The following is a 27,988-nucleotide window of genomic DNA, read 5'->3' as shown; positions in this document are numbered from 1 at the left end:
GCAGTGTTGACACACTGCATCCAGGAAGCTCAGCAGGATCATTGCACACAGATTAACAAGGAAGCCAGTTTATACCAACAAACCAGAAGAGACTCAAGGTTAGTGTGTGTGTGCGTGTGTGTGTGTGTGTGTGTGTGTGTGTGTGTGTGTGTGTGTGTGACTAAGTACTTTCTTCATCTTTGTAGATAAAGTTTCGTTATGAGAGCAATACTTAGGCCAAACCTCTATGAGCAAGAGTTGTATGATATACAATATAAAGCACACTGCATGAATATGAATATTTTGGCCAATGGAGAAGTTGTTATGTTAAAGCTTCAACCCTCTCCTCCACAAATGGGTCCACATAGGATTTTTCACTAGAACAGAGACTAGGCTCTTTGAAATGTCAGTGAATTTATGCCTAAAACTTACACATGCATGCACACTCACACACACACACACACAAACACATACACACACAGGCACACAAACTCAGATAGCCTTATGGTGTCCTTGGATCACCATATATATGCTTCAAAATTACTGTCTGGAATTTGTCTAAAGCAATCAAATTTATGCTTTTGGGACAGGTTTCTCTTGGCATCATCAATCAGGAAATGGAATATATGAATGACTTCATCCTTGCACAAAATAGATACTAATCACACTAAGGTAGTAGTAATGAAAAACTTGTAATATATTTATTAATAATTATGACAAAGAAGGGATTAGGTTCAGATTAAAGATTACTCTATAAAAGCTTAAAGACAAACACCACAACAAAATCTACAGAAAATATATATCACAAATCCAAATAGTCTACCTAACTAAACTATATAGAACTTTAAACAACAGGTTTGTATAAGAATAGTTATTAATATTATTTTGGCTTAAATGCTTAAATTTTAGAATACTGTTATTTAATGAGTTTGAAAATGAAATCTATACTATCACTAATCAATGGTGTCAGATTAATGCTGGGTGAATTTTTTCATAGTTTATAGCTAATAAAACAACGTAAAATGTAGAAAGGGTCATTTCTGAATAAAATATTTCCAACTACTGTCCAGTGTATGCCTACCCTTATGGAAATTATCTATAATGCTTTAGGTTTCAACAATATTTTAAAATAAATATTTGTATATAAATATGCATAAAGTAATTACCTATTAAGTTAGTCTTATGCATGGAGAGAGTTGATTCAAGGTTTGAACTTATTCTAAATGATTAGCCATACTGTTTACATTTGTAAGATTTCTCACCAGTATGCATGGTGTGCTGTATTTGAAGAAATGATTCCTTTGAACAAATATTTACATCCATTACATTAGTAATGTTTTTTCTACTTAACGGATTCTGTGGGGACCTTGAAGAGGTGAGGAACAGGAAAAGTATTTCTCACATTCATTATATTTATAAGACTGCTTTCCGGGACGGATTCTTTGATGAATTTGAAGAGTTGAGAACCAGGAAAAGACTTGCCAACTTTTTTCATTAGTGAAGATTATCTCTTCTCTAGATTCTATACTGAACTTAAAGATTTGAGGACTGGGTAAATGATATTCTACAGTGATTTCATTTAAATGTTTTTTCTCCAGTATGTAACCTGTTGTGACTTTTATGACTTCAGTAGTCTGTAAAAGATTCCACACATTCATTACACTTGCAAGGTTTTTCTCCTGTATGGATTGAGTAGTGAATTTGAAGACTTAAGGAGTGTGTAAAAGATTTTCCACATCCATTACATTCGTAAGATTTGTTTCCAGTATGGATTCTATGGTGAACTTTAAGAGCTGAAGACTGTGTAAAAGATTTCCCACATTCGGTACATTTATAAGGTTTGTCTACAGCATGGATTTTTGTGGTGAGTTTTAAGATTTGAAGACTGTGTAAAAGATTTCCCACATTGATTACATTTGTATGGTTTGTCTCCAGTATGGGTTCTGTGGTGAGTTTTGAGACTTGAAGACTCTGTAAAAGATTTCCCACATTCATTACATTTGTAAGGTTTTTCTCCTGTATGGATTCTGTGGTGAATTTTAAGGCTTGAAGACTCTGTAAAAGATTTCCCACATTCATTACATTTGTAAGGTTTGTCTCCAGTATGTATTCTGTGGTGAATTTTAAGACCTGAAGACCATGTACAAGATTTCCCACATTCATTACATTTGTAAGGTTTTTCTCCTGTATGGATTCTGTGGTGATTTTGAAGACTTAAGGAGTTTGTAAAAGATTTTCCACATCCATTACATTTGTAAGGTTTGTTTCCAGTATGGATTCTATGGTGAAATTTAAGAGCTAAAGACTGTGTAAAAGATTTCCCACATTCATTACATTTGTAAGGTTTTTCTCCTGTATGGATTCTGTGGTGAGTTTTAAGACTTGAAGACTGTGTAAAAGATTTCCCACATTCATTACATTTGTAAGGTTTGTCTCCAGTATGGGTTCTGTGGTGAGTTCTGAGTTTTGAGTACTTGATAAAAGATTTACCACATTCATTACATTTGTAAGGTTTGTCTCCAGTATGGGTTCTGTGGTGAGTTCTGAGTTTTGAGTACTTGATAAAAGATTTACCACATTCATTACATTTGTAAGGTTTTTCTCCTGTATGGATTCTGTGGTGAACTTTAAGACTTGAAGACTCTGTAAAAGATTTCCCACATTCTTTACATTTGTAAGGTTTGTCTCCAGTGTGTATTCTGTGGTGAATTTTAAGACCTGAAGACTGTGTAAAAGATTTCCCACATTCATTACATCTGTAAGGTTTTTCTCCTATATGGATTCTGTGGTGAATTTTAAGACTCGAGGAGCATGTAAAAGATTTCCCACACTTATTACATTTGTAAGGTTTGTCTCCAGTATGAAATCTGTGATGAATATGAAGATTTGAGAGACCTGTTAAGGATTCCTCCCATTGGTTATATTTGTAAGGTTTGTCTCTGGCATGGATTCTGTGATGAGCTTTAAGTCTTAGGAACTGTGTAAAGATTTTTTCACATTCATTACACTTGAAAGTTGTCTCTTGAGTAGAAATTCTGTAGTGACCCTTAAGTGTTGAGGACTGAATTCTCTCAGGAGGAGAATCTGGAGATTCCTGAGCTGCTTGAGGAATGAAACAGATGACTTTTGCAAAGAAATCATTTCCATAATCACCTATTTCATGTTCTTCATTGTCATATCTACATTCCCAGAATTTCTCTCTATGTAGATCGGAAACGTCATTACATGCAAATCTTTGTATTATTTTCTTGAGAAAATAATCCTGTGTAAATGCCTTTGAGAATAGCTTCTTTTTAGAATCACAACACAGACCTGAAATTAACGAGAATATGTCATTATATGACACTTTGCAAATGGTTGAAAATCAGATATATATGTATATATACATATATATATACATATATATATATATATATCATCATGGCAGAAACATGCAACACCAAACTGCACAAATTTTGTCCAAAGAAACAAATATCATAGATATCATGTACATTAGGAGATATTTCATGAAATCTATGATATATCTCATATAAGTGAACTTCATCAATAACAACTCAATGGCAAATACATCAACAAGGTATTTTTCTTTATATGACTTTTTATTTATTCTTTATTTTTTCTACAGAACAAAATATACCACATCAAGTTCCACCCTATAACTGTTGCATATCAAATACCAGTTGAGACACTCCCAACACCAAGAAGATATCCCAACCTACACAAAAACCACTTTACCAGATCACCCCATTCCTTGAGGCCTCAAGATTCTTGAGGATTAGATATATCTTCTATGGCTGAAGTCAGGCCCTGCAGTGCTCTACTATAAAGGGTTGGGAGCCTCATATCCACTGGTGAATGTTGGCCGGTTGGTGGCTCAGTATCAGACAGATCTCATGGGTCCAGGTTAGTTGAGACTTACACACTTCCTATAGGGTTGTCCTGCTCCTCATTTTCTTTAAGTATTTCCTTAATTCAAAAACAGGGGTAGAAATCCTGTGGAGGAGAGAGCTGGACGCTCAGAACTACAGACACTCCTGATAATCAATAGTCGACAAAAACATTCTGCCCTCATTACTGACCCTCGGGGACATCGCCTAGGCACAGGGATATAGCAAGAGTCAGGGGCAGGACCCTATGAGATCCAGATGAAAGAAAACCGGCGAACAGGAGTGATGTCACAGAGGCCTACTGGAAGGACAAGCCACTTTTACAGTCAGCAAGACAAGCCAACGCCAAAGACAACCTGTTGGTGAGAGGCAAGCACAGGAACATAAGCATTAGAAACCAAGACTACTTGGCATCATCAGAACCCAGTTCTCCCAAAAAAGCAAATACTGGATATACAAACATGATGGTCAAGCAAGATTTGGATTTAAAACCAAATTTATGGTGATGATGGAGGACTTTAATAAGGACATAAATGATTCCCTTAAAGAAATATAACACAAGTACAAAAATAGAAACCCTTAAGGAGGAAACACAAAAATTCCATAAAAATGGCAATTTACCAAAACCAATCTACAGATTCAATGCAATCCCTATCAAAATTCCACCTGATTTCCTCGTTCAAAAGAGCTATTTGCAAATTACTTTGGAGGAACAAAAACCCAGGGTAGCGAAAAATATACTCAACAATAAAAGAACTTCTGGGGGAATCACCATCTCTGACCTCAAGCAGTATTATAGAGCAATAGTGTTAAAAAATTATATGGTATTGGTACAAACACAGGCAAGTAGAGCAGTGGAATAGAATTAAGACCCAGAAATGAATCCACACACCTATGGTCATTTGATCTTGGACAAAGGAGGTAAAACAATCCAATGGCAAAAGGATAGCGTTTTCAAAAAATGGTTCTGGTTCAGCTGGAGGTCAGCTGAAGAAAAACACAATTTGACCCATTCTTTTTTTTTTTTTTTTTATTAACTTGAGTATTTCTTATATACATTTCGAGTGTTATTCCCTTTCCTGGTTTCCGGGCAAACATCCCCCTTCCCCCTCCCTTTCCTTATGGGTGTTCCCCTCCCAACCCTCCCCCCATTGCCGCCCTCCCCCCAACAGTCTAGTTCACTGGGGGTTCAGTCTTAGCAGGACCCAGGGCTTCCCCTTCCACTGGTGCTCTTACCAGGATATTCATTGCTACCTATGAGGTCAGAGTCCAGGGTCAGTCCATGTATAGTCTTAGGTAGTGGCTTAGTCCCTGGAAGCTCTGGTTGCTTGGCATTGTTGTACATATGGGGTCTCGAGCCCCTTCAAGCTCTTCCAGTTCTTTCTCTGATTCCTTCAACGGGGGACCTATTCTCAGTTCAGTGGTTTGCTGCTGGCATTCGCCTCTGTATTTGCTGTATTCTGGCTGTGTCTCTCAGGAGCGATCTACATCCGGCTCCTGTCAGTCTGCAATTCTTTGCTTCATCCATCTTGTCTAATTGGTGGCTGTATATGTATGGGCCACATGTGGGGCAGGCTCTGAATGGGTGTTCCTTCAGTCTCTGTTTTAATCTTTGCCTCTCCCTTCCCTGCCAAGGGTATTCTTTTTCCTCATTTAAAGAAGGAGTGAAGCATTCACATTTTGATCATCCGTCCTGAGTTTCATTTGTTCTAGGGATCTAGGGTAATTCAAGCATTTGGGCTAATAGCCACTTATCAATGAGTGCATACCATGTATGTCTTTCTGTGATTGGGTTAGCTCACTCAGGATGATATTTTCCAGTTCCAACCACTTGCCTACGAATTTCATAAACTCGTTGTTTTTGATAGCTGAGTAATATTCCATTGTGTAGATGTACCACATTTTCTGTATCCATTCCTCTGTTGAAGGGCATCTGGGTTCTTTCCAGTTTCTGGCTATTATAAATAAGGCTGCGATGAACATAGTGGAGCACGTGTCTCTTTTATATGTTGAGGCATCTTTTAGCTATATGACCAAGAGAGGTATAGCTGGATCCTCAGGCAGTACAATTTTCTGAGGAACCTCCAGAGTGATTTCCAGAATGGTTTTACCAGTCTACAATCCCACCAACAATGGAGGAGTGTTACTCTTTCTCCACATCCTCGCCAGCATCTGCTGTCACCTGAGTTTTTGATCTTAGCCATTCTCACTGGTGTGAGGTGAAATCTCAGGGTTGTTTTGATTTGCATTTCCCTTATGACTAAAGATGTTGAACATTTCTTTAGGTGTTTCTCAGCCATTCGGCATTCCTCAGCTGTGAATTCTTTGTTTAGCTCTGAACCCCATTTTTTAATAGGGTTATTTGTCTCCCTGCGGTCTAACTTCTTGAGTTCTTTCTATATTTTGGATATAAGGCCTCTATCTGTTGTAGGATTGATTGGTAAAGATCTTTTCCCAATCTGTTGGTTGCCGTTTTGTCCTAACCACAGTGTCCTTTGCCTTACAGAAGCTTTGCAGTTTTATGAGATCCCATTTGTCGATTCTTGATCTTAGAGCGTAAGCCATTGGTATTTTGTTCAGGAAATTTTTTCCAGTGCCCATGTGTTCCAGATGCTTGCCTAGTTTTTCATCTATTAGTTTGAGTGTGTCTGGTTTGATGTGGAGGTCCTTGATCCACTTGGACTTAAGCTTTGTACAGGGTGATAAGCATGGATCAATCTGCATTCTTCTACATGCTGACCTCCAGTTGAACCAGCACCATTTGCTGAAAATGCTATCTTTTTTCCATTGGCTGGTTTAGGCTCCTTTGTCAAAAATCAAGTGACCATAGGTGTGTGGGTTCATTTCTGGGTCTTCAATTCTATTCCACTGGTCTATCTGTCTGTCTCTGTACCAATACCATGCAGTTTTTATCACTATTGCTCTGTAATACTGCTTGAGTTCAGGGATAGTGATTCCCCCTGAAGTCCTTTTATTGTTGAGGATAGCTTTAGCTATCCTGGGTTTTTTGTTATTCCAGATGAATTTGCAAATTGTTCTGTCTAACTCTTTGAAGAATTGGATTGGTATTTTGATGGGGATTGCATTGAATCTGTAGATTGCTTTTGGTAAAATGGCCATTTTTACTATATTAATCCTGCCAATCCATGAGCATGGGAGATCTTTCCATCTTCTGAGGTCTTCTTCAATTTCTTTCCTCAGTGTCTTGAAGTTCTTATTGTACAGATCTTTTACTTGCTTGGTTAAAGTCACACCGAGGTATTCTATATTATTTGGGTCTATTATGAAGGGTGTCGTTTCCCTAATTTCTTTCTCGGCTTGTTTCTCTTTTGTATAGAGAAAGGCAACTGATTTATTTGAGTTTATTTTATACCCAGCCACTTTGCTGAAGTTGTTTATCAGCTTTAGTAGTTCTCTGGTGGAACTTTTGGGATCACTTAAATGTACTATCATATCATCTGCAAATAGTGATATTTTGACCTCTTCTTTTCCGATCTGTATCCCCTTGATCTCCTTTTGTTCTCTGATTGCTCTGGCTAGAACTTCAAGAACTATATGAATAAGTAGGGAGAGAGTGGGCAGGCTTGTCTAGTCCCTGATTTTAGTGGGATTGCTTCAAGTTTCTCTACATTTAGTTTAATGTTAGCAACTGGTTTGCTGTATATGGCTTTTACTGTGTTTAGGTATGGGCCTTGAATTCCTATTCTTTCCAGGACTTTTATCATGAAGGGGTGTTGAATTTTGTCAAATGCTTTCTCAGCATCTAATGAAATGATCATGTGGTTTTGTTCTTTCAGTTTGTTTATATAATGGATCACATTGATGGTTTTCCGTATATTAAACCATCCCTGCATGCCTTGGATGAAGCCTACTTGATCATGGTGGATGATTGTTTTGATGTGCTCTTGGATTTGGTTTGCCAGAATTTTATTGAGTATTTTTCTGTCGATATTCATAAGGGAAATTGGTCTGAAGTTCTCTTTCTTTGTTGGGTCTTTGTGTGGTTTAGGTAGAAGAGTAATTGTGGCTTCATAGAAGGTATTCGGTAGTGATCCATCTGTTTCAATTTTGTGGAATAGTTTGGATAATATTGGTATGAGGTCTTCTATGAAGGTCTGATAGAATTCTGCACTAAACCCGTCTGGACCTGGGCTTTTTTTGGTTGGGAGACCTTTAATGACTGCTTCTATTTCCTTAGGAGTTATGGGGTTGTTTAACTGGTTTATCTGTTCCTGATTTAACTTCAGTACCTGGTATCTGTCTAGGAAATCACTCTGTACAGAACTTATGTCCAAGTAGACAAGTACCTCCAAATCAAACCAGATACACTTAAACTAATAGAAGAAAAAGTAGGGAAGAGTCACGATCATGTGGACACTTTGGAAAATTTCATGAAAGAAACACAAATGACTTATGATCTAAGATCAATAATTGATGAATGAGACCTAATAAAACTGCAAAGCTTCTGAAAGGCAAAGGACATTGCCATTAGTACAAAAGAGCAACCAACAAATTGGGAAAAGAAAACCTACATCAGAGGGAGTGCTAATATAAAAAAATAGACACTAGAGACAAATAACAGTATTAAGAAATGGGGTAAAGATCTAACAAAAGAATTCTCAGGTAAGGAATATCCAATGGCTGAGAAATAACTAAAGAAATGCAAACAAACAAATAAAAACAAACAAACAAAAACAAACAAACCAAAAATGAGAAATTCCAATTCACACCAGTGAAAATGACTAAGATTAAAAACTCAGATGACAACAGATGTTGGTGAGAATGTGGAGAAAGAGGAACACTCCTCCATTGTTGGTGGGATTGCAAACTGGTACAACCACTCTGGAAATCAGTCTGGAGGTTCCTCAGAAAATTTCATATTGCAATACCTGAGGACCCAGCTATACCTCTGCTGGGCATAAACCCATAAGATGCACCAACATACAATAAAGACACATGCTCCACTATGTTCATAGTAGCCTTATTTATAAGAGCCAGAAGCTGGAAATAAAACAGATGCCCTTCAACAGAGGAATGGACACAGAAAATGTCATATCTCTACACAGTGGAGTACTAATCAACTATCAAAAACAATGGCTTCATGAAATTCATATGCAAATGGAATGAACTAGAAAATATCATCCTGAGTGAAGTAACCAAATTCCAGAAAAATACACAAGGTATGCACTCACTTATAAGTGGGTATTAGCCCAAAAGCTCTAATCACCCAAGGTACAATACCCAGACCACATTAAGCTCATGAAGAAGGATGTCTAAAGTGCAGATGCTTCACTCCTTCTTAAAAGGGGGAACAAAAATATTCGTAAAGGGGAAGTGGGGGCAAAGTTTGGAACAACGAGTGAAGGAATAGCCATTCAAATCTGCTCCACATATGCCCCATATATGTACAGTCACCAAGACTAGGCAAAATTGATGAAGCTAAGAAAAGCATGCTGACAGGAACCAAATATGAATGTCTCCTGAGAGACACAGCTAGATCATGTCAAATACAGACATGAAGGGTAGCAGAAAAACCACTGAACTGTGAACAGGACACATGTAGGAGGAATTAGAGAAGGGATTGAAAGAGCTAAAGGGGACTGCCACACCACAAGAACAGGAATGCCAACCAGGGAGTAAATTACTACATAAGGACTATATACATGGAATGACCAATGGCTCCAACTAAATATGTAGCAGAGAAAGGCCTTGTCGGGCAACAATGGAAGAATAATCCCTTGGTATTATCAAGGTTATATCCCCAACTTATGGAAATGTCAAGGGGTCAATAATAGGTGGTGGATTGGAAGGGGAACACTCTTATAGAAGATGGGGAGAGGGATGGGGTAGGGGGCTTACGTCCTGGAAACCAGGAAAAGGAATGACATTTGAAATGTAAATAAAAAATATCCAAGAAAAAATGAAGAAAAAACACAGCTGAAAAAAAAAAGAATTGACAAATGGAACCTAAGAAAACTGCAAAGCTTTCATAAGGCAACAAACACTATCATTAGATGAAAATGGCAAGGAACAGATTGGGAAAAGATCTTTCCCAATCCTCCACCTGTTAGAGATGCAAGAACTTAGACTCTAGAGAGACAAATAACTCTATAGAAAACTGGAGTACAGAGCTAAACAATGAATTCTTACCTGAGGAATATAGAATGGCTGAGAAGTAACTAAAGAAATGGTCAACATACTTACTCATCAGGGAAATGCAAATCAAAACAACCCTGAGATTCCACCTCACACCAGTCAGAATGGCTAAGATCAAAACACAAGTGAAAACAAATGCTGATGAGGACATGGAGACCCAGCATTTTCCTGCATGCAAGAAATACACCTCAGAGAGAAAGACAGAAACTATTCTCAGTGTAAATGGCTGGAAAATAATTTTCCAAGCAAAAGGCCCAGAGAAACAAGCTGGAGTTGCCATTCTAATATCAAATAAAATTGACGTTCAACCAAAAGTCATTAAAAAAGATAAGGAAGGACACTTCATATTCATTAAAGGAAAAATCCACCAAGATGAACTCTCATTCCTAAATATCTATGCTCTGATTGCAAGAGTACCTACATTTATAAAAGAAACCTTACTAAAGCTCAAAAAACACATTGCCACTCAGACGATAATAGTAGGAGATTTCAACACCCCATTCTCATCAATGGACAAATCATAAAAACAGGAAAAAAAACAGAGACATAGAGAAACTAACAATAGTTATGAAACAAATGGTTTTAACAGATATTTATAGAACATTCCATCCTAAATCAAAAGGATATACCTTCTTCTCAGTACCTCATGGAACCTTCTCCAAAATTGACGATATAATTGGTCAAAAAACAGGCCTCAACAGATACATGAAGATAGAAATAATCCTGTGCATCCTATCAGATCACCACGAACTAAGACTGGTCTTTAATAACAACAATAATGACAGAAAGCCCACATATACATGGAAGTTTAACAATGCTCTACTCAATGACAACTTGGTCAAGGAAGAAATAAATGAAGAAATTAAAAACTTCTTAGAACTTAATGAAAATGAAGATACAACATTCCCAAACTTATAGGACACAATGAAAGCAATACTAAGAGGAAAATTCATAGCTCTGAGTGCCTACAAAAAGAAACAGGAGAGAGTATATATCAGCAGCTTGGCAGCACACCTACAAGATCTAGAACAAAAAGAAATAAATAAACCCAAGAGTAGTAGAAGGCAGGAAAAAATCAAACTGAGCGATGAAATCAACCCAGTAGAAACAAAAAGGACTATACAAAGAATCAACAAAAGCAAGAGCTGGTTCTTTGAGAAAATAACCAAGATAGATAAACTCTTAACCAGATTAACCAGAGGTTACAGAGAATGTACCCAAATTAACAAAATCAGAAATCACAACAGAATCTGAAGAAATTTTTAAAAAATCATCAGATCCTATTACAAAAGACTATATTCAACAAAACTTGAAAATCTGGAGGAAATGGACAATGTACTAGACAGATACCAGGTACCAAAGTTAAATCAGGAACAGATAAACCATTTAAACAACCCCATAACTCCTACAGAAATAGAAGCAGTCATTAAAGGTCTCTCAACCAAAAAGAGCCCAGGTCCAGATGGGTTCAGTGCAGAATTCTATCAAACCTTCATAGAAGACCACATATGAATACTGTCCAAACTATTCCACAAAATAAAAACAGACAGAACACTACCAAATTTCTTCCATGAAGCTAGAATTACTGTTATTCCATAACCAAAGCCACAACAAAGAAAGAGAACTTCAGATAATTTTCATTTATTAATATTGATGCAAAAATACTCATTAAAATTGTTGCAAACCGAATCCAAGAACACATCAAAATGATCATCCATCATGATCAAGTAGGATTCATCCCAGGGATGCAGGAATGTTTAATATACAAAAATCCATCAGTGTAATCCACTATATAAACAAATTCAAAGATAAGAACCACATGATCATTTCATTAGAGCCCGAGAATGCATTTGACAAAAATTTAACACCCCTTCATGATAAAATCCCTGGAAAGATCAAGAATTCAAGGTCCATATCTAAACATATTAAAAGCAATATATGGAAACAAGTAGCTAACATAAAACTAAGTGGCGAGAAACTTGAAGCAATCACACTGAAATCAGGGACTAGACAGGGCTGCCCACTCTCTCCCTACTTATTGAATATAGTACTTGAAGTCCTAGACAGAGCAATCAGACAGCAAAATGAGGTTAAAGGGATACAAGTTGGAAGGGGAAAAAATCAAAATGTCACTGTTTGCAGATGACATGATAGTGTACTTAAGTGACCTCAAAAGTTCCACCAGAGAACTACTAAGCCTAATAAAATGACTTCAGCAAAATGACTGGGTATAAAATTGCCTAAATACAAATCAGTAGCCTTCCTTTCCTGAAAAGATAAACAGCCTGAAAAAGAAATTTGGGGAATGATTCCCTTCACAAAAGTTATAAATAACATAAAATACCTCAGTGTGACTCTAACCAAGCAAGTTAAAGTTCTGTATGACAAGTACTTGAAATCTCTGAAGAAAGAAATTGAAGATACCAGCAGATGGAAAGAGCTCCCATACTCGTGGATTGGCCAGATAGATGTAGTAAAAATGGCCATTTTGCCAAAAGCAACCTACAGATTCAATGCAATTAGGGAAATGTTGGCCCGTAAACCGGGAAAGGGAATAACACTCGAAATGTAAATAAGAAATACTCAAGTTAAAAAAAAATAAAAGAAAAAAAAACAATCGAAATGTAAGAAATACCCGTTAATAAAGATGGAAAATAAATAAATAATAAATAAATAAATTTTCCCAGTTAAAAAGAAAAGAAGGGCATGTGGGTTCTTTCCAGCTCCTGGCTATTATAAATAAGGATGATATGAACATAGTAGAGCACGTGGCTTTGTTATATGTTGGAGCATCTTTTGGGTATATGCCCAAGAGAGGTATAGCTGGATCCTCAGGTAATTCAATGTCCAATTTTCTGAGGAGCCTCCAGACTGATTTCCAGAATGGTTGTACCAGTCTGCAACAATGTACCCACCAACAATGGAGGAGTGTTCCTCTTTCTCCGCATCCTCGCCAGCATCTGCTGTCATCTGAGTTTATGATCTTAGCCATTCTCACTGGTGTGAGGTGAAATCTCAGGGTTGTTTTGATTTGCATTTCCCTTATGGCTAAAGATGTTGAAAATTTCTTTAGGTGTTTCTCAGCCATTCGGCATTCCTCAGCTGTGAATTCTTTGTTTAGCTCTGAAACCCATTTTTAATAGGGTTATTTGTCTCCCTGCGGTCTAACTTCTTGAGTTCTTTGTATATTTTGGATATAATTGCTCTATCTGTTGTAGGATTGGTAAAGATCTTTTCCCAATCTGTTGGTTGCTGTTTTCTCCTAACCACAGTGTCCTTTGCCTTACAGAAGCTTTGCAGTTTTATGAGATCAGATTTGTTGATTCTTGATCTTAGAGCATAAGCCACTGTTGTTTTATTCAGGAAATTTTCTCCAGTGCCAATGTGTTCAAGATGCTTCCCCAATTTTTCCTCTATTAGTTTGAGTGTATCTGGTTTGATGTGGAGGTCCTTGATCCACTTGGACTTAAGCTTTGTACAGGGTGATAAGCATGGATCAATCTGCATTCTTCTACACGCTGACTTCCAGTTGAACCAGCACCATTTGCTGAAAATGCTATCTTTTTTCCATTGGATGGTTTTGGCTCCTTTGTCAAAAATCAAGTGACCATAGGTGTCCGGGTTCATTTCTGGGTCTTCAATTCTATCCCATTTGTCTATCTGTCTGTCTCTGTACCAATACCATGCAGTTTTATCACTGCTCTGTAATACTGCTTGAGTTCAGGAATAGTAATTTTCCCTGAAGTCCTTTTATTGTTGAGGATAGTTTTAGCTATCCTGGGTTTTTTGTTATTCCTGATAAATTTGCAAATTGTTCTGTCTAAGTCTTTGAAGAATTGGATTGGTATTTTGATGGGGATTGCATTGAATCTGTAGATTGCTTTTGGTAAAATGGCCATTTGTACTATATTAATCCTGCCAATCCATGAGCATGGGAGATCTTTCCTTCTTCTGAGGTCTTCCTCAATTTCTCTCTTCAGAGGCTTGGAGATCTTTTACTTGCTTGGTTAAAGTCACACCGAGATACTTTATATAATATGGGACTATAATGAAGGGTGTCATTCCCCTAATTTCTTTCTCACCTTCTTCTCTTTTGTGTAGAGGATGGCTACTGATTTATTTGAGTTAATTTTATACCCAGCTACTTTGCTGAAGTTGTTTATCAGCTTTACTAGTTCTCTCGTGGAACTTTTGGGATCACTTAAATATACTATCATATCATCTGCAAATAGTGATATTTTGACTTCTTCTTTTCCAATCTGTATCCCCTTGATCTCCTTTTGTTGTCTGATTGCTCTGGGTAGAACTTCAAGAACTATATTGAATAAGTAGGGAGCCAGTGGGCAGCCTTGTCTAGTCCCTGATTTTAGTGGGATTGCTTCAAGTTTCTCTACATTTAGTTTAACGTTAGCGACTGGTTTGCTGTATATGGCTTTTAATATGTTTAGGTATGGGCCTTGAATTCCTATTCTTTCCAGGACTTTTATCATGAAGGGATGTTGAATTTTGTCAAATGCTTTCTCAGCATCTAATGAAATGATCATGTGGTTTTGTTCTTTCAGTTTGTTTATATAATGGATCACGTTGATGGTTTTCCATATATTAAACCATCCCTGCATGCCTGGGATGAAGCCTACTTGATCATGGTGGATGATTGTTTTGATGTGCTCTTGGATTTGGTTTGCCAGAATTTTATTGAGTATTTTTCTGTCGATATTCATAAGGGAAATTGGTCTGAAGTTCTCTTTCTTTGTTGGGTCTTTGTGTGGTTTAGGTAGAAGAGTAATTGTGGCTTCATAGAAGGAATTTTGTAGTGCTCCATCTGTTTCAATTTTGTGGAATAGTTTGGATAATATTGGTATGAGGTCTTCTATGATGGTCTGATAGAATTCTGCACTAAACCCGTCTTGACCTGGGCTTCTTTTTGTTGTGAAACTTTTAATAACTGCTTCTATTTCTTTAGGAGTTATGGGTTTGTTTAAATGGTTTATCTGTTCCTGATTTAACTTCGGTATGTGGTATCTGTCTAGGAAATTGTACATTTCCTGCAGATTTTCAAGTTTTGTTGAATATAGGCTTTTGTAGTAAGATCTGATGATTTTTTGAATTTCCTCTGATTCTGTAGTTATGTCTCCCTTTTCATTTTTGATTTTGTTAATTTGGACACACTCTCTGTGTCCTCTCGTTAGTCTAGCTAAGGATTTATTTATCTTGTTGATTTTCTCAAAGAACCAACTTTTGGTTCTGTTGATTCTTTCTATGGTCCTTTTTGTTTCTATTTGTTTGATTTCAGCTCTGAGTTTGATTATTTCCTGCCTTCTACTCCTCCTGTGTGCATTTGTTTCGTGTTGTTCTAGAGCTTTTAGGTGTGCTGTCAAGCTGCTGATGTATGCTCTCTCCTATTTCTTTCTCCAGGCACTCAGAGCTATGAGTTTTCATCTTAACTCAGCTTTCATTGTGTCCCATAAGTTTGGATATGTTGTACCTTCATTTTCATTAAATTCTAAGAAGTCTTTAATTTCTTTCTTTATTTCTTCCTTGACCGGGTTATCGTTGAGTAGAGCATTGTTCAACTGCCATGTATATGTGGGCATTCTTCCCTTACTGTTGTTGAAGACCAGCTTTAGCCCAGGGGGGTCTGATAGGACACATGGGATTTTTTCGATCTTTATATATCTGTTGAGGCCTGTTTTATGAACAGTTATATGGTCAAATTTGGAGAAAGTACCATGAGGTGGTGAGAAGAGGCTATATCCTTTTGTTTTAGGAGAGAATGTTCTATAAATATCTGTTAAGTCCATTCGGTTCATGACTTCTCTTAGTTTGTCTACGTCTCTGTTTAATTTCTGTTTCCATGACCTGTCCATTGAGAGTGGGGTGTTGAAATCTCCTCCTATTATTGTGTGAGGCGCAATGTGTGCTTTGAGCTTTCATAAGGTTTCATTTATTAGGTAGGTGCCCTTTTATTTGGAGCATAGATATTTAGGATTGAGAGTTCATCTTGGTGCATTTTTCCTTTGATGAATATGAAGTGTTCTCCCTTATCTTTCTCGATGACTTTTAGTTGAAAATAAATTTAATTCGATATTAGAATGGCGACTCCAGGTTGCTTCTTCAGATCACTTGCCTTTCACTCTGAGGTAGTGTCTGTCTTTGTCTCTGAGGTGTGTCTCCTGTATGCAGCAGAATTCAGGGTCCTCATTGCGTAACTAGTTTTTTTTTCTTTTAACAAATAACACCTCCTTGAATCTGTTATTCTTCCTTTTCTGTTCCCTTTTTTTTTATTAACTTGAGTATTTCTTATATACATTTCGAGTGTTATTCCCTTTCTCGGTATCCGGGCAAATATCCCCCTCCCCCCTCCCCTTCCTTATGGGTGTTCCCCTCCCAACCCTCCCCCCATTGCCACCCTCCCCCCAACAGTCTACGTCACTGGGGGTTCAGTCTTAGCAGGACCCAGGGCTTCCCCTTCCACTGGTTCTCTTACTAGGATATTCATTGCTACCTATGAGGTCAGAGTCCAGGGTCAGTCCATGTATAGTCTTTAGGTAGTGGCTTAGTCCCTGGAAGCTCTGGTTGCTTGGCATTGTTGTACATATGGGGTCTCGAGCCCCTTCAACCTCTTCCAGTTCTTTCTCTGATTCCTTCAACGGGGGTCCTATTCTCAGTTTAGTGGTTTGCTGCTGGCATTCGCCTCTGTATTTGCTGTATTCTGGCTGTGTCTCTCAGGAGCGATCTACATCCGGCTCCTGTCGGTCTGCACTTCTTTGCTTCATCCATCTTGTCTAATTGGGTGGCTGTATATGTATGGGCCACATGTGGGGCAGGCTCTGAATGGGTGTTCCTTCAGTCTCTGTTTTAATCTTTGCCTTTCTCTTCCCTGCCAAGGGTATTCTTGTTCCCCTTTTAAAGAAGGAGTGAAGCATTCACATTTTGATCATCCGTCTTGAGTTTCATTTGTTCTAGGCATATAGGGTAATTCAAGCATTTGGACTAATAGCCACTTATCAATGAGTGCATACCATGTATGTCTTTCTCTGATTGGTTTAGCTCACTCAGGATGATATTTTCCAGTTCCAACCATTTGCCTACGAATTTCATAAAGTCGTTGTTTTTGATAGCTGAGTAATATTCCATTGTGTAGATGTACCACATTTTCTGTATCCATTCCTCTGTTGAAGGGCATCTGGGTTCTTTCCAGCTTCTGGCTATTATAAATAAGGCTGCCATGAACATAGTGGAGCACGTGTCTTTTTTATATGTTGGGGAATCTTTTGGGTATATGCCCAAGAGAGGTATAGCTGGATCTTCAGGCAGTTCAATGTCCAATTTTCTGAGGATCCTCCAGACTGATTTCCAGAATGGTTGTATCAGTCTGCAACCCCACCAACAATGGAGGAGTGTTCCTCTTTCTCTGCATCCTCGCCAGCATCTGCTGTCATCTGAGTTTATGATCTTAGCCAGAGAGGAGGGAGGCATACTCAAGAATGGAGGAAGGGGATAACATTTGAAAGGTAAATACATAAAATATCCAAGAAAAATAAAAATTTTTAAAAAGTAAAAAATAAGAAAACAGAGATATGTTAGGACAATTTTCATAATATGAGTAAGCATATTGTCTCATCTTAAAGAAGAAATATGTTTGAAGAGCAAAAGTTCTGAAAAAATATACTAAAATATTTTCCCATGGTTCCCAGTATTTCTTTCTGTTTTTTTCTCCCTCAAAAATTTGGGATTTTTAAAATTAAATTTTGGAAGTCGGATGTACTTGCTGGTTTTATATCGACTTGACATAGCCATGGGCATCTGGAAAGAGGAATTTTGATTGATAAGATGTCTCTCAATATTGGCTTGTAGGCAAGGTCCTAGGGTATTCTCTTCATTTGGGAGGGCTTACATCACCGTGGTCAGTGCTACCTCTAAGCAGATGATCCTGGAATATATAAGAAAGCAGGTTGAGCAATCTGGTAAGCTGTACAATTCACTGCTCTGCATCAGTTCCTCCTTTCAGGTCCTTACCATGAGCTCCTGCCCCAAATTCTTCCAATGAAGAACAGTGATACAGAAGTATAAGTCAAATAAACCCTTTCCTCTCCAAAATAAAATGTTGCTTCTGCTTTCTAAGAACACATTGAAGTTATAAATTATAATTTTATGTTAGAACAAATATAGCTCTTGTATCTAAAATTAAGAGAGATGTCTATTTGTGATTATAGAAGAGATGGCAGATTTCTTCTTTCTATAGAAAGCAGGAGAGGGACAGGTACAATTGTGTACAACTTTTATCCTGGCACTCACAGAGGCAGATGTGTCTCTGAGTTTGAGATCAAGATGGTCTACATAGTAGGTTACACGATAGCAGGAGGTACATGGTGAGATACTGGCTCTAAAAAGCCTTAACAGGGTAAAATAGTGTATGGAGGGGATTTGCACCTCATAGATAGGACAAGTGATAAATACAGAGCATGTAAAATTTATAGAGTCTATGAAATGGGAACATGAGACTGTCCAACTTTACATAAAATTAGGTTGGTATAAATGAATTCTTTTTTATCAGTTTCTATAACACTCACTAGGTTACAAGATGACTACTAAATTTTCACAATTTTTGTCTTAGAGTGATGAAGGGGAAAGAGCAATAGTATTCTCACTGATTTATACTTATGACAATACCCTTCCTATTTCTGCATGTGCCCAGAGATGAAAGCCAGTCACCAGGAGCAGGGACACATCTGATAGCAGAGGAAAGGCCAACTCTTCTGCTGCAAGCAACCAGCCTGCAGGCCTCAGGACACACAAACCCAGGAGCAACCTGTGACATGAATATTTTGACTTCTGCCTGCTCCTGGAGCTAAAGCGGTCCCTCAGCTCTCTGTACCCAGATCCACCTGTAAGAAAACAGGTCTGCAGGACTGCAGACACGCATGGGTAAAGCCACTGTAAGAGACAGTAAGACAAGCTAACTCCAGAGACAACCTAATGGCAAAAGGCAAGTGCAGGAACCTAAGCAACAGAAACCAAGACTACTTGGCATCATCAGAACACAGTTCTCCCACCAAAGCAAATACTGAATCTCCCAACACACTGTAAAAGCAAGATTTGCAATTAAAATCACATCTCAAGTTGATGATGGAGGACATTAAGAAGGACACAAATAATTCTCCTAAAGAAATATAGTACAACAAAGGTAAACAAGTAGAAGCCCTTAAAAAAAGACACAAATGCCTTAAAGAATTACAGGAAAAGCCAAACATGTGAAGAAATTGAACATAACAATCCAGGATTTAGAAATGGATATGAGAATACTAAAGAAAGCACAAAAGGAGATAACCCTGAATATACAAATCCTAGGAAAGAGATCAAGAGTCATAGATGCAAGCATCACCAATAGAATACAAGAGACAGAAGAGAGAATCACAGGGACAGAAGATGCCATAGAAACCATCAACAAAACCATCAAGGGTAATATAAAATACAAAAGGCCATACTTCTCCTGGGCATATACCCAAATGGTCCAACATACAACAAGGAAACATACTTCACTATGTTCATAGCAGTCTTATTTATAATAGCCAGAAGGTGGAAACAGCCAGATGCCTTTCAACAGAAGAATGGATACAGGAAATGTGGTACATCTACACATGGAGTACAGATCAGTTTTCAAAAACAGTAACCTCATGAAATTCATAGGCAAATGGAAGGAACTAGAAAATACCGTCCTTGTCACAGCCCACGGGTATGTCAACAGAGATGCTGGAGAGAGGAATGGGAATGGATCGAACAAGAGACATGAGAAATGGAGACAAGACAGTATTATGTTCAAGTCTCATCTAATAAAGCAAAGGGTACTTGCTTAAAAGCAGAAAACTCACACAACACAAACTGATAATCAAGTCAACAGTAAACATACATCACATCAGAAACCAATGGCAGAATTTTTGATTTCCCTAAAACTTCCAACATACAATAAATATCAATTTCCTGAAGCTTCTAACTAACGATAGAATGAAATCTCATTCTAGTGTAGAAGCAACACACCAGGACGTCTCCAGTATTCTTGACTGGTGGTAACTCAAATGTATGTTACTTGAAAACAAGGGCCCATGGAGGGGAAAACACCTAGTCTAGACAAAGAAAGGCATAAGTAGGCCAGGTGGCCCCGGACATATCCTGAGTAAGGTAACCCAATTTTAAAAAAGGTACATTGTATGCACTCACTGATAAGTAGTTATTAGCCCAAAAGCTCGGTTTACCCAAGATATAATCCACAGACTACATGAAGCACAAGAAGGAGGATGACCAAAGTGCAGAAGCTTAACTCCTTCTTAAAAGGGGGAACAAAATTATTCATAGGAGGGGATATGAAGGCAATGTTTGGAGCAGAGACTGAAGGAATGGCCATTCAGAGCCTGTCCCACTGGGGATGTAGCCCATAAGTACACCAACCAAAACTGGACAATATTGATAAAGCCAACAGGAACCTGATATAGTTTTCTCCTGAGAAGCTCAGCCAGAGCATGACAAATACAGAGGCGAATGCTAGCAGCAAACCATTAAACTGAGAATGGGAGAAATTAGAGAAAGGATTGAGGGAGCTTAAGGAGCTTGCTACCCCAAAAGAACAACAATATCAACCAAACATAGATCCTAGAGACTAAAGCAGTATTCAAAGAGTACACATGGACAGACCAAAGGCTCCACCTGCATGTGAAGCAGAGGAGGGCCTTGTTGGGTGCCAATGGGAGAAATAGCCCTTGGTCTTGCCAAGGTAGAACCCCTAGTGTAGGGGAATGTCAGGGTAGGGAGAGGGAATGGGTGATGGATGGGAAGGGGAAACACCCTTAAAGGAAAATGTGGAGGGAGATAGCATAGGGGCCTTATGGATGGGCAATAAGGAAAGGGCAAAATATTTGAAATGTAAATTAAAAAGCCCAATAAAAAATATCTTCAATAAAATTTTGAAGAAAGCTTCCCTAACCGAAAGAACATATGTTCTTAATCATGCAAGAAGCCTACAGAACTCCAAATAGATAGGACCAGAAAAGAAATTCCTCCTATCCCATAATAGAGAAACACCAAATTCACAAAACAAAGAAAGAATTTTGAAAGCAGTATGGAAAAAAGGTCAAGGCATACCTATTAGAATTACACCGGACTTCTCACCAGAGACTATTTAACCAGAAGATCCTGGGCAGATGCCATATACACCCTAAGAGAACTCAAATGCCAGCCCAGGTTACTATATCCAGCAAACTCTCGATTGACATAGATAGAGTGCTAAGAGAAAAAGTCAAAGTTCTGAGTGCCTCCAAATGCAGTTGAAGAGAGCATACACTAACAGCTTGACAACACACCTGAAAGCACTAGAACAAAAAAAGAAGCAAATACACCCAAGAGGAGTAGATAGCAGGAAACAATGAAACTCAGGGCTGAATTGAACTAAGTAGAAAGAAAAACAATTATACAAAAAAAATCAACAAAACCATGTGCTGGTTATTTGAGAAAATCAAAATGATAGAAAAACCCTTACCCAGACTAACCAGAAAGCACAAAGACAGATTCCAAATTAACAAAATCAGAAATGAAAAAGGGAGACATGGCAACAGAAATGGGGGAAATTTTAAAAATTATCACATATTACTACAAAAACTTGTACTCAGCAACACTAGGAAATCTGGATAAAATGAACAATTTTCTGGACAACTACCAGGTGCCAAAGTTAAATCAGGATCAGGTAAGCCATCAAAATAATCCCAAACCCCCAAAGAAATAAAAGCAGTTATTAAAAGTCTGGCAACCAAAAAAAGTCCCGGAACAGATGTGTTTAGTGCAGAATTCTAACAGACCTTCATAGAAGACCTCATACTAATACTGTCCAAACTATTCCACAAAATAGAAACAGAAGGAACACTACCATGTTCTTTCTTTAAGGCCACAATTGTGCTTATACCTAAACCAAAGGCCCAACAATTTCCGTGGTTAACCTCGGCACAAAAATAGTCAATAAAATTATCTCAAACTAAAGGCAAGAACACACCAAAATGATTATCTATCCTGATCAAGTTGACTTTATCCCAGCGATGCAGGGATGATACAATATATAAAAAAATGCGTCAATGTAATCCACTATATAAACAAACTCAAAGGAAAAAAACAAATCATCATTTCATTTCATGCTGAGAAACCATTTGACAAAATTCAAAAAACTATGAATCATGAAAAAAACAAAACTTGGAAAGTTCTGGAATTCAAGGCCCATATCTAAACATAATAACAGCAATATACAGCAACCCAGTAGCCAATATCAAACTAAATGGAGAGAAATTTGAAGCAATCCTACTAAACAATGTACTATCTCCCTTCCTATTCAAATCCTAGACAGTGTAATTAGACAACAAAAAGTGTCAAAGGGATACAAATAGGAAAAGAAGTCAATATATCACTATTTGCAGATGATATGGTAGTATATGTATGTGACCCACAAAAACTCTGCCAGGGAACTTCTAAACCTGAAAAAACTTCAGCAAAGTGATTGGATATAAAATCAACTCAAATAAATCAGTAGCCTTCCTCTACTCAAAGGATAAACAGGCTGAGGAAGAAATTAGGGAAATGACATACTTCACAATTGCACAAATAAAGTACTTCGGTATGACTCTAACCAAGCAAGTGAAAGATCTGTATGACAAGACCTTTAAGTCTCTGAAGAAAGAAATTTAAGAAGATCCTAGAAGGTAGGAAGATTGGCAGGATTAAGATAGTAAAAATGACCTTCTTGGTGAAAGCAATAAATAGATTCAAGTCAATTCTTCACATAGTCAAAAAGAGTAATATATAAATTTATTTGGAATAACAAAAACCCCAGGATAGCGAAAACTATCGTCAACATAAAAGAATTCAGTATTTTACTGTATACTCTAGCTGGACCAAGAAGGCAAAAGAAGGAGATTAATCTGATGCAAATAAGTAAAGAACAAGTAAAGCTAGCCTTCTCTGCAGATTACATCTTATTAGCTAAATCAAAAAAATCAACTAAAAACCTTCTACAAATGGCAGGCAGGTTTATCACTTTGATTTTCACCTTTTAACAAAACTATCTAAAGATGGATTAAACACATAAACCTGAAATAAAAACCTAGAAACAGTAGGAATAAATCATAAGTTATGCTTTATATGTGTATCTGTAACTTTTTATCTATGCATACCTATACTATATCATATCATTACATAGTTTATGCCTCTATATTTATCAGTACAATTACAGATAAAAGATACATGTTTATATGAATTAACATTGATGTTACAGGTATATATGATTCAGATACACATATAGATAATTATACATGTTAATATAGGTAAACGTAGAGATAAATATATTACATATGTATGTATATTCATCTCTATAAATTCCCATTGTCAATTGTTGATCTTAATCTTGGAGAAAATGGAGTCCAACTTAGAAAATATATGTATATATTGCATATGTACATATGTAAATTGGCATTTAAGTAGATATAATAGATACATTTTCATATATTCCTTTATACAAAAGGTCTCTATATACAAATATATCTATTATATAGCTATATAGACTTGAGGCACCAGGGAGTGGGGAGGTCTGGTGGGGTGGGTGAGACATGCCTTTGGAGTTTGGGAACAGTAATTGGATTAGAAACTGTTAGAGGGAAGAACAAGAGGGAGATAATGACTGGAATGTAGAAAACGATTAAAGATATTTTCCTTTAAAAAGAAAGAAAAGAAGAGCCAGAACACACAGAACAGGTAGGGACAACCAGAGTCCTGTCTGCAGCCACACCATGTGGCACAGATAAGAGGAATATAGCCAGAGGTCAGCCCACTGCTCCTCACATTGGGAACTGTTAGAATGTGCAAGTGTGTGATAGACAGATGGTAGAAAAATGAAAGTGGAATAGTTTCAGCAATGTGAATAAAGACAGAACTACAGAGTCAAGGATCGAGAAGAACAGACTGGTATGGATAGCCTGCCCTGACCCCTCAGGCCATGGTGAATTCCAAGTCCATGCTACAACTGATGGTCATGCCTGTGTCCATGGCCATGAAGCAGCAAGGGATTATGTGATTGACAATGGCTCATATTACCACTTAGGACCATGTGGTTGTCCTTCGTCTGGACTGCCATCTGGAATAATATGTGATACTGAAAGAACCTAGCTCGAGTCTCGGGATGGCGCACCCCAGGAAACACCAATTTCGGATGAGCCCCAAATTGAAAGATCCCCGAAGAGAGACCCTTACTCAAGTCTCGGGAAATTGCGGACCCCAGACACAGAGATACCATTTTGGATGTAATAAGCAAAGGCGAGGTTTATTACAGAGATCTATTACGAAACTCTCCAGGCCGACACGTATCTAGTGCAGGAGACAGAGGTGTAGACCCCAAAACTCAAAAGTCAGGGGTTTATATAGGGAAGGCTAGGGGTTTTGGCGCATTTTCACATAATTGGCTGTTTCAAACAGTGGCGGCTAATTTTTGGCACGGCTGTAAGTGATTGGCTCATTTAAACATAGCAGTGAGATTACAGCACAGCAGAAGAGTACATGCTGACTGGGGCATTCAGGGTTTTAGAAGCTAGGGGCTTATCTGTGTTTGAAGGACATCTGGTTAAAGTGTGACTCTGAGTAAGCTGGGGGAGGTGCCCTCCTGCCAAATGGTTTATGAGTCAGACCTGATAACTCAGGCTGGTTTTTGCATTCCTTTTCTTTATCTTTATGGTCTGTTAGTCCGGGCAGGGCTGCCTGGACTTGCTTTTCACAGTGTTTAGCCCTGAGTCTGTGAATTTTGAAACTTATTCTTTTAACTTCATATTTTTAAACCCTAAATCTGTATAATTTTCCTTTCAATACCCAATGGCTGTGTGGACCCCACCACTCACTGGCTGTAACATTGATGAGAGCTAAGCATATACTTTGCTGGTTGCAGCATTTGGGAAACACAATGCTGTACTTCAACTGGATACCAAAGTGGATCTGGCCTTGATTGTAATGGCACCATGGAGCAGACTGAGGGTGTGAGAACAGGAGTGCTGGCCCCTCTCTGATGCTACATGCAACATGCAGGAGAGAGGTATCCAAACCTCAACTGATCTGTAAATTATATCTGTTCCTGATAGTGAACTCATGTATAACCGAGCCTTTACAGCATGAGAGAGGTAGAACTTGCCAGCTGAGGCATTGGGTGAGCAAGTCTAGGCAGTGCCAAGGGCTGACCCTGTAAGACTCTCAGAGAGAATCTTCCCTCAGGAGGGAGATCCTCAAGCCCAATGACCAGTCCGAGTCCACAGGCTGCAATCTGCAAGAGGATTTTTATTGATCAGGATACACAGGTATCTGTGGGCGTCCCAGTCAATTCGGAAGACTGGCGCACCTAGCAGAACCAGGGATGGGTTTTTATAGGGCATTAAGGAGCAGAAGCAGGCTTACAGAAGCAGATGCATGGTTACAGGGATGTGATTGGTGGAGTAAATGAGGCATATGTGTATGCTACCTATTTTGGCTATAACCATAACAATGAGTTGGCAAAAAGTACATGGTGGTCAGGGCTTCTGAGGGCTCAGGGACTGTTTCTTTTTCCTGTCAGGTGGCCCATGGAGCAATGCCCATAATTTAGTCTGGGTTCTGCATTTTGTTTTCTTTTATGGTCTGTTTCATCTAAATGATGGGTCAGCTTGTCCCACAAAGCTTGGACACATCTGAACTTTCCCAGGCTTATTTTAGTTCTGAGTCTGTGTATCTAAAAACTTACTTTTTACTTCTATACTTGAGGGTCTTGGGCTTGTACAATTCCCTTTCTGGGAGGGGGTCATTCAACCCGAGTAGTAATGGTTGTGGAGAGCTGGTGGGCAAAGCAACTCAACTACCATTCATGCCCAAATCCAGGGCTATCCCCTTATCTGTTAATATATACCGTATGTGTCTTTTGTGGTCTGGTTTCCCTCACTCAAGAAGATATTTTCTAGTTCACAGACTAAGATTTTATATAATTAAATATAGTATACATCCATTTCTTAAAGCAAATTTAATTTCAGTACAGTTAAAAATGTATTAACTTAAAGAGATGGTAAATTTTCATTAACATGGACAAAGAACATTTTAAGAACTGAAAAAATAATCCACATCAAAATACCAACCCAATTCTTCAGAGAGTTGGACAGAACAATTTGCAAATTCATCTGGAATAACAGAAAACCCAGGATAGCTAAAACAATAATAAAAGGACTTCCGGGGGAATCACTATCCCTGAACTCAAGAAGTATTACAGAGCAATAGTGATAAAAACTGCATGGTATTGGTACAGAGACAGACAGATAGACCAATGGAACAGAATTGAAGAACTAGAAATGAACCCACACACCTATGGGCACCTGATTTTTGACAAAGGAGCCAAAACCATCCAATGGAAAAAAGATAGCATTTTCAGCAAATGGTGCTGGTTCAACTGGAGGTCAACATGTAGAAGAATGCAAACCGATCCATGCTTATCACCCTGTACAAAGCTTACATGCAAGTGGATCAAGGACCTCCACATCAAACCAGACACACTCAAACTAATAGAAGAAAAAGTGGGGAAGAATCTCAAACACATGGCTACTGGAGATAATTTCCTGAACACAACACCAATGGCTTATGCTCTAAGATCAAGAATTGACAAATGGGATCTCATAAAACTGCAAAGCTTCTGCAATGCAAAGGACATCATTGTTAGAACAAAACGGCAACCAACAGATTGGGAAAAGATCTTTACCAATCCTACAATAGGGGGCTTATATCCAAAATATACAAAGTACTCAAGAAGCTAGACTGCAGGGAGACAACCCTATTAAAAAATGGGGTTTGGAGGTAAACAAAGAATTCACAGCTGAGGAATGCCGAATGGCTGAGAAACACCTAAAGAAATGTTCAATATCTTTAGTCATGAGGGAAATGTAAATCAAAACAACCCTGAGATTTCACCTCACACCAGTGAGAATGGCTAAGATCAAAAACTCAGGTGACAGCAAATGCTGGCGAGGATGTGGAGAAAGAGGAACACTCCTCCATTGTTGGTGGGGTTGCAGACTGGTACAACCATTCTGGAAATCAGTCTGGAGGTTCCTCAGCAAATTGCACATGAACTAATTGAGGACCCAGCTATACCTTTCTTGGACATATAGCCAAAAGATGCCCCAACATATAACAAAGCCACATGCTCGACTATGTTCATAGTGAAGAGTTCAATTTCAAAAAGTTAGTCATAAACAAGGTCCGAACTACCTGAGGGAGACTATAGGGCTGGCCGGACCATTTGGAGCTGAAGAGTTAAAATAAAAACTTCATAAAAACTGCAAAAGAACAGCAGATAAGGGGGCAGGACAGAGCTGGCCTGAGATGTGCCCGGCCAAGCCTAAAAACAAGGTCAAGGGATTGTTCCAGGAAAGGGGCCATCTGGACGGATGACTCCCTGCTCTACAGATAAAGATAAGACGTTCTCCTATATCGAGAACACCCCAGCCCGCACTTACTGCTTGCAGATGAGACCTTGTACCCATTTCCCTTGGTGATAACCACGCGAAACCCTCTGGCTTCTCCTATATAAACCCCTGCCTGAAGAGGCTCGGGGCCGATTCCCATGTCTCCTGTGTGAGATACGTGTCGGTCTGGGATCTCGTTAATAAACGCTACCTCTTGCTGTTACATCAAGAACGGCTACTCGCGTTTCTTGGGGGTACCTCAACCTGGGACTGGAGCGAGAGTCTCCCCAAGTTTGGGGGTCTTTCATTTGGGGGCTCGTCCGGGATGGGAGCGTGACCCACCCGGAGACTCAAATGTCCCTTATAGGTACGTTGGTATGTGTGTTGAGAAGTGGCCGCTGTGTGTGTATGTGTGTGTGTGTGTGTGTGTGTGTGTGTGTGTGTGTGTGTGTGTGTGTGTGTGTGTGTGTGTGTACA

At 38.5% G+C, this 27,988-nt stretch overlaps 1 pseudogene; it reads right to left on the bottom strand.

The window, feature by feature from the left end:
* Window positions 1–1,325: 1,325 nt before the first annotated feature.
* On the bottom strand, window positions 1,326–27,671 carry LOC147999634 (uncharacterized; annotated as a pseudogene).
* Window positions 27,672–27,988: the final 317 nt, after the last annotated feature.

This window comes from Rattus norvegicus, chromosome 18 (assembly GCF_021556685.1).
Source record: "Rattus norvegicus strain SHRSP/BbbUtx chromosome 18, alternate assembly SHRSP_T2T, whole genome shotgun sequence".
Classification (NCBI taxonomy): domain Eukaryota; kingdom Metazoa; phylum Chordata; class Mammalia; order Rodentia; family Muridae; genus Rattus; species Rattus norvegicus.
The sequence above is the reverse complement of the archived record's forward strand: the minus strand, read 5'-3'. Positions and strand labels throughout refer to the sequence as shown.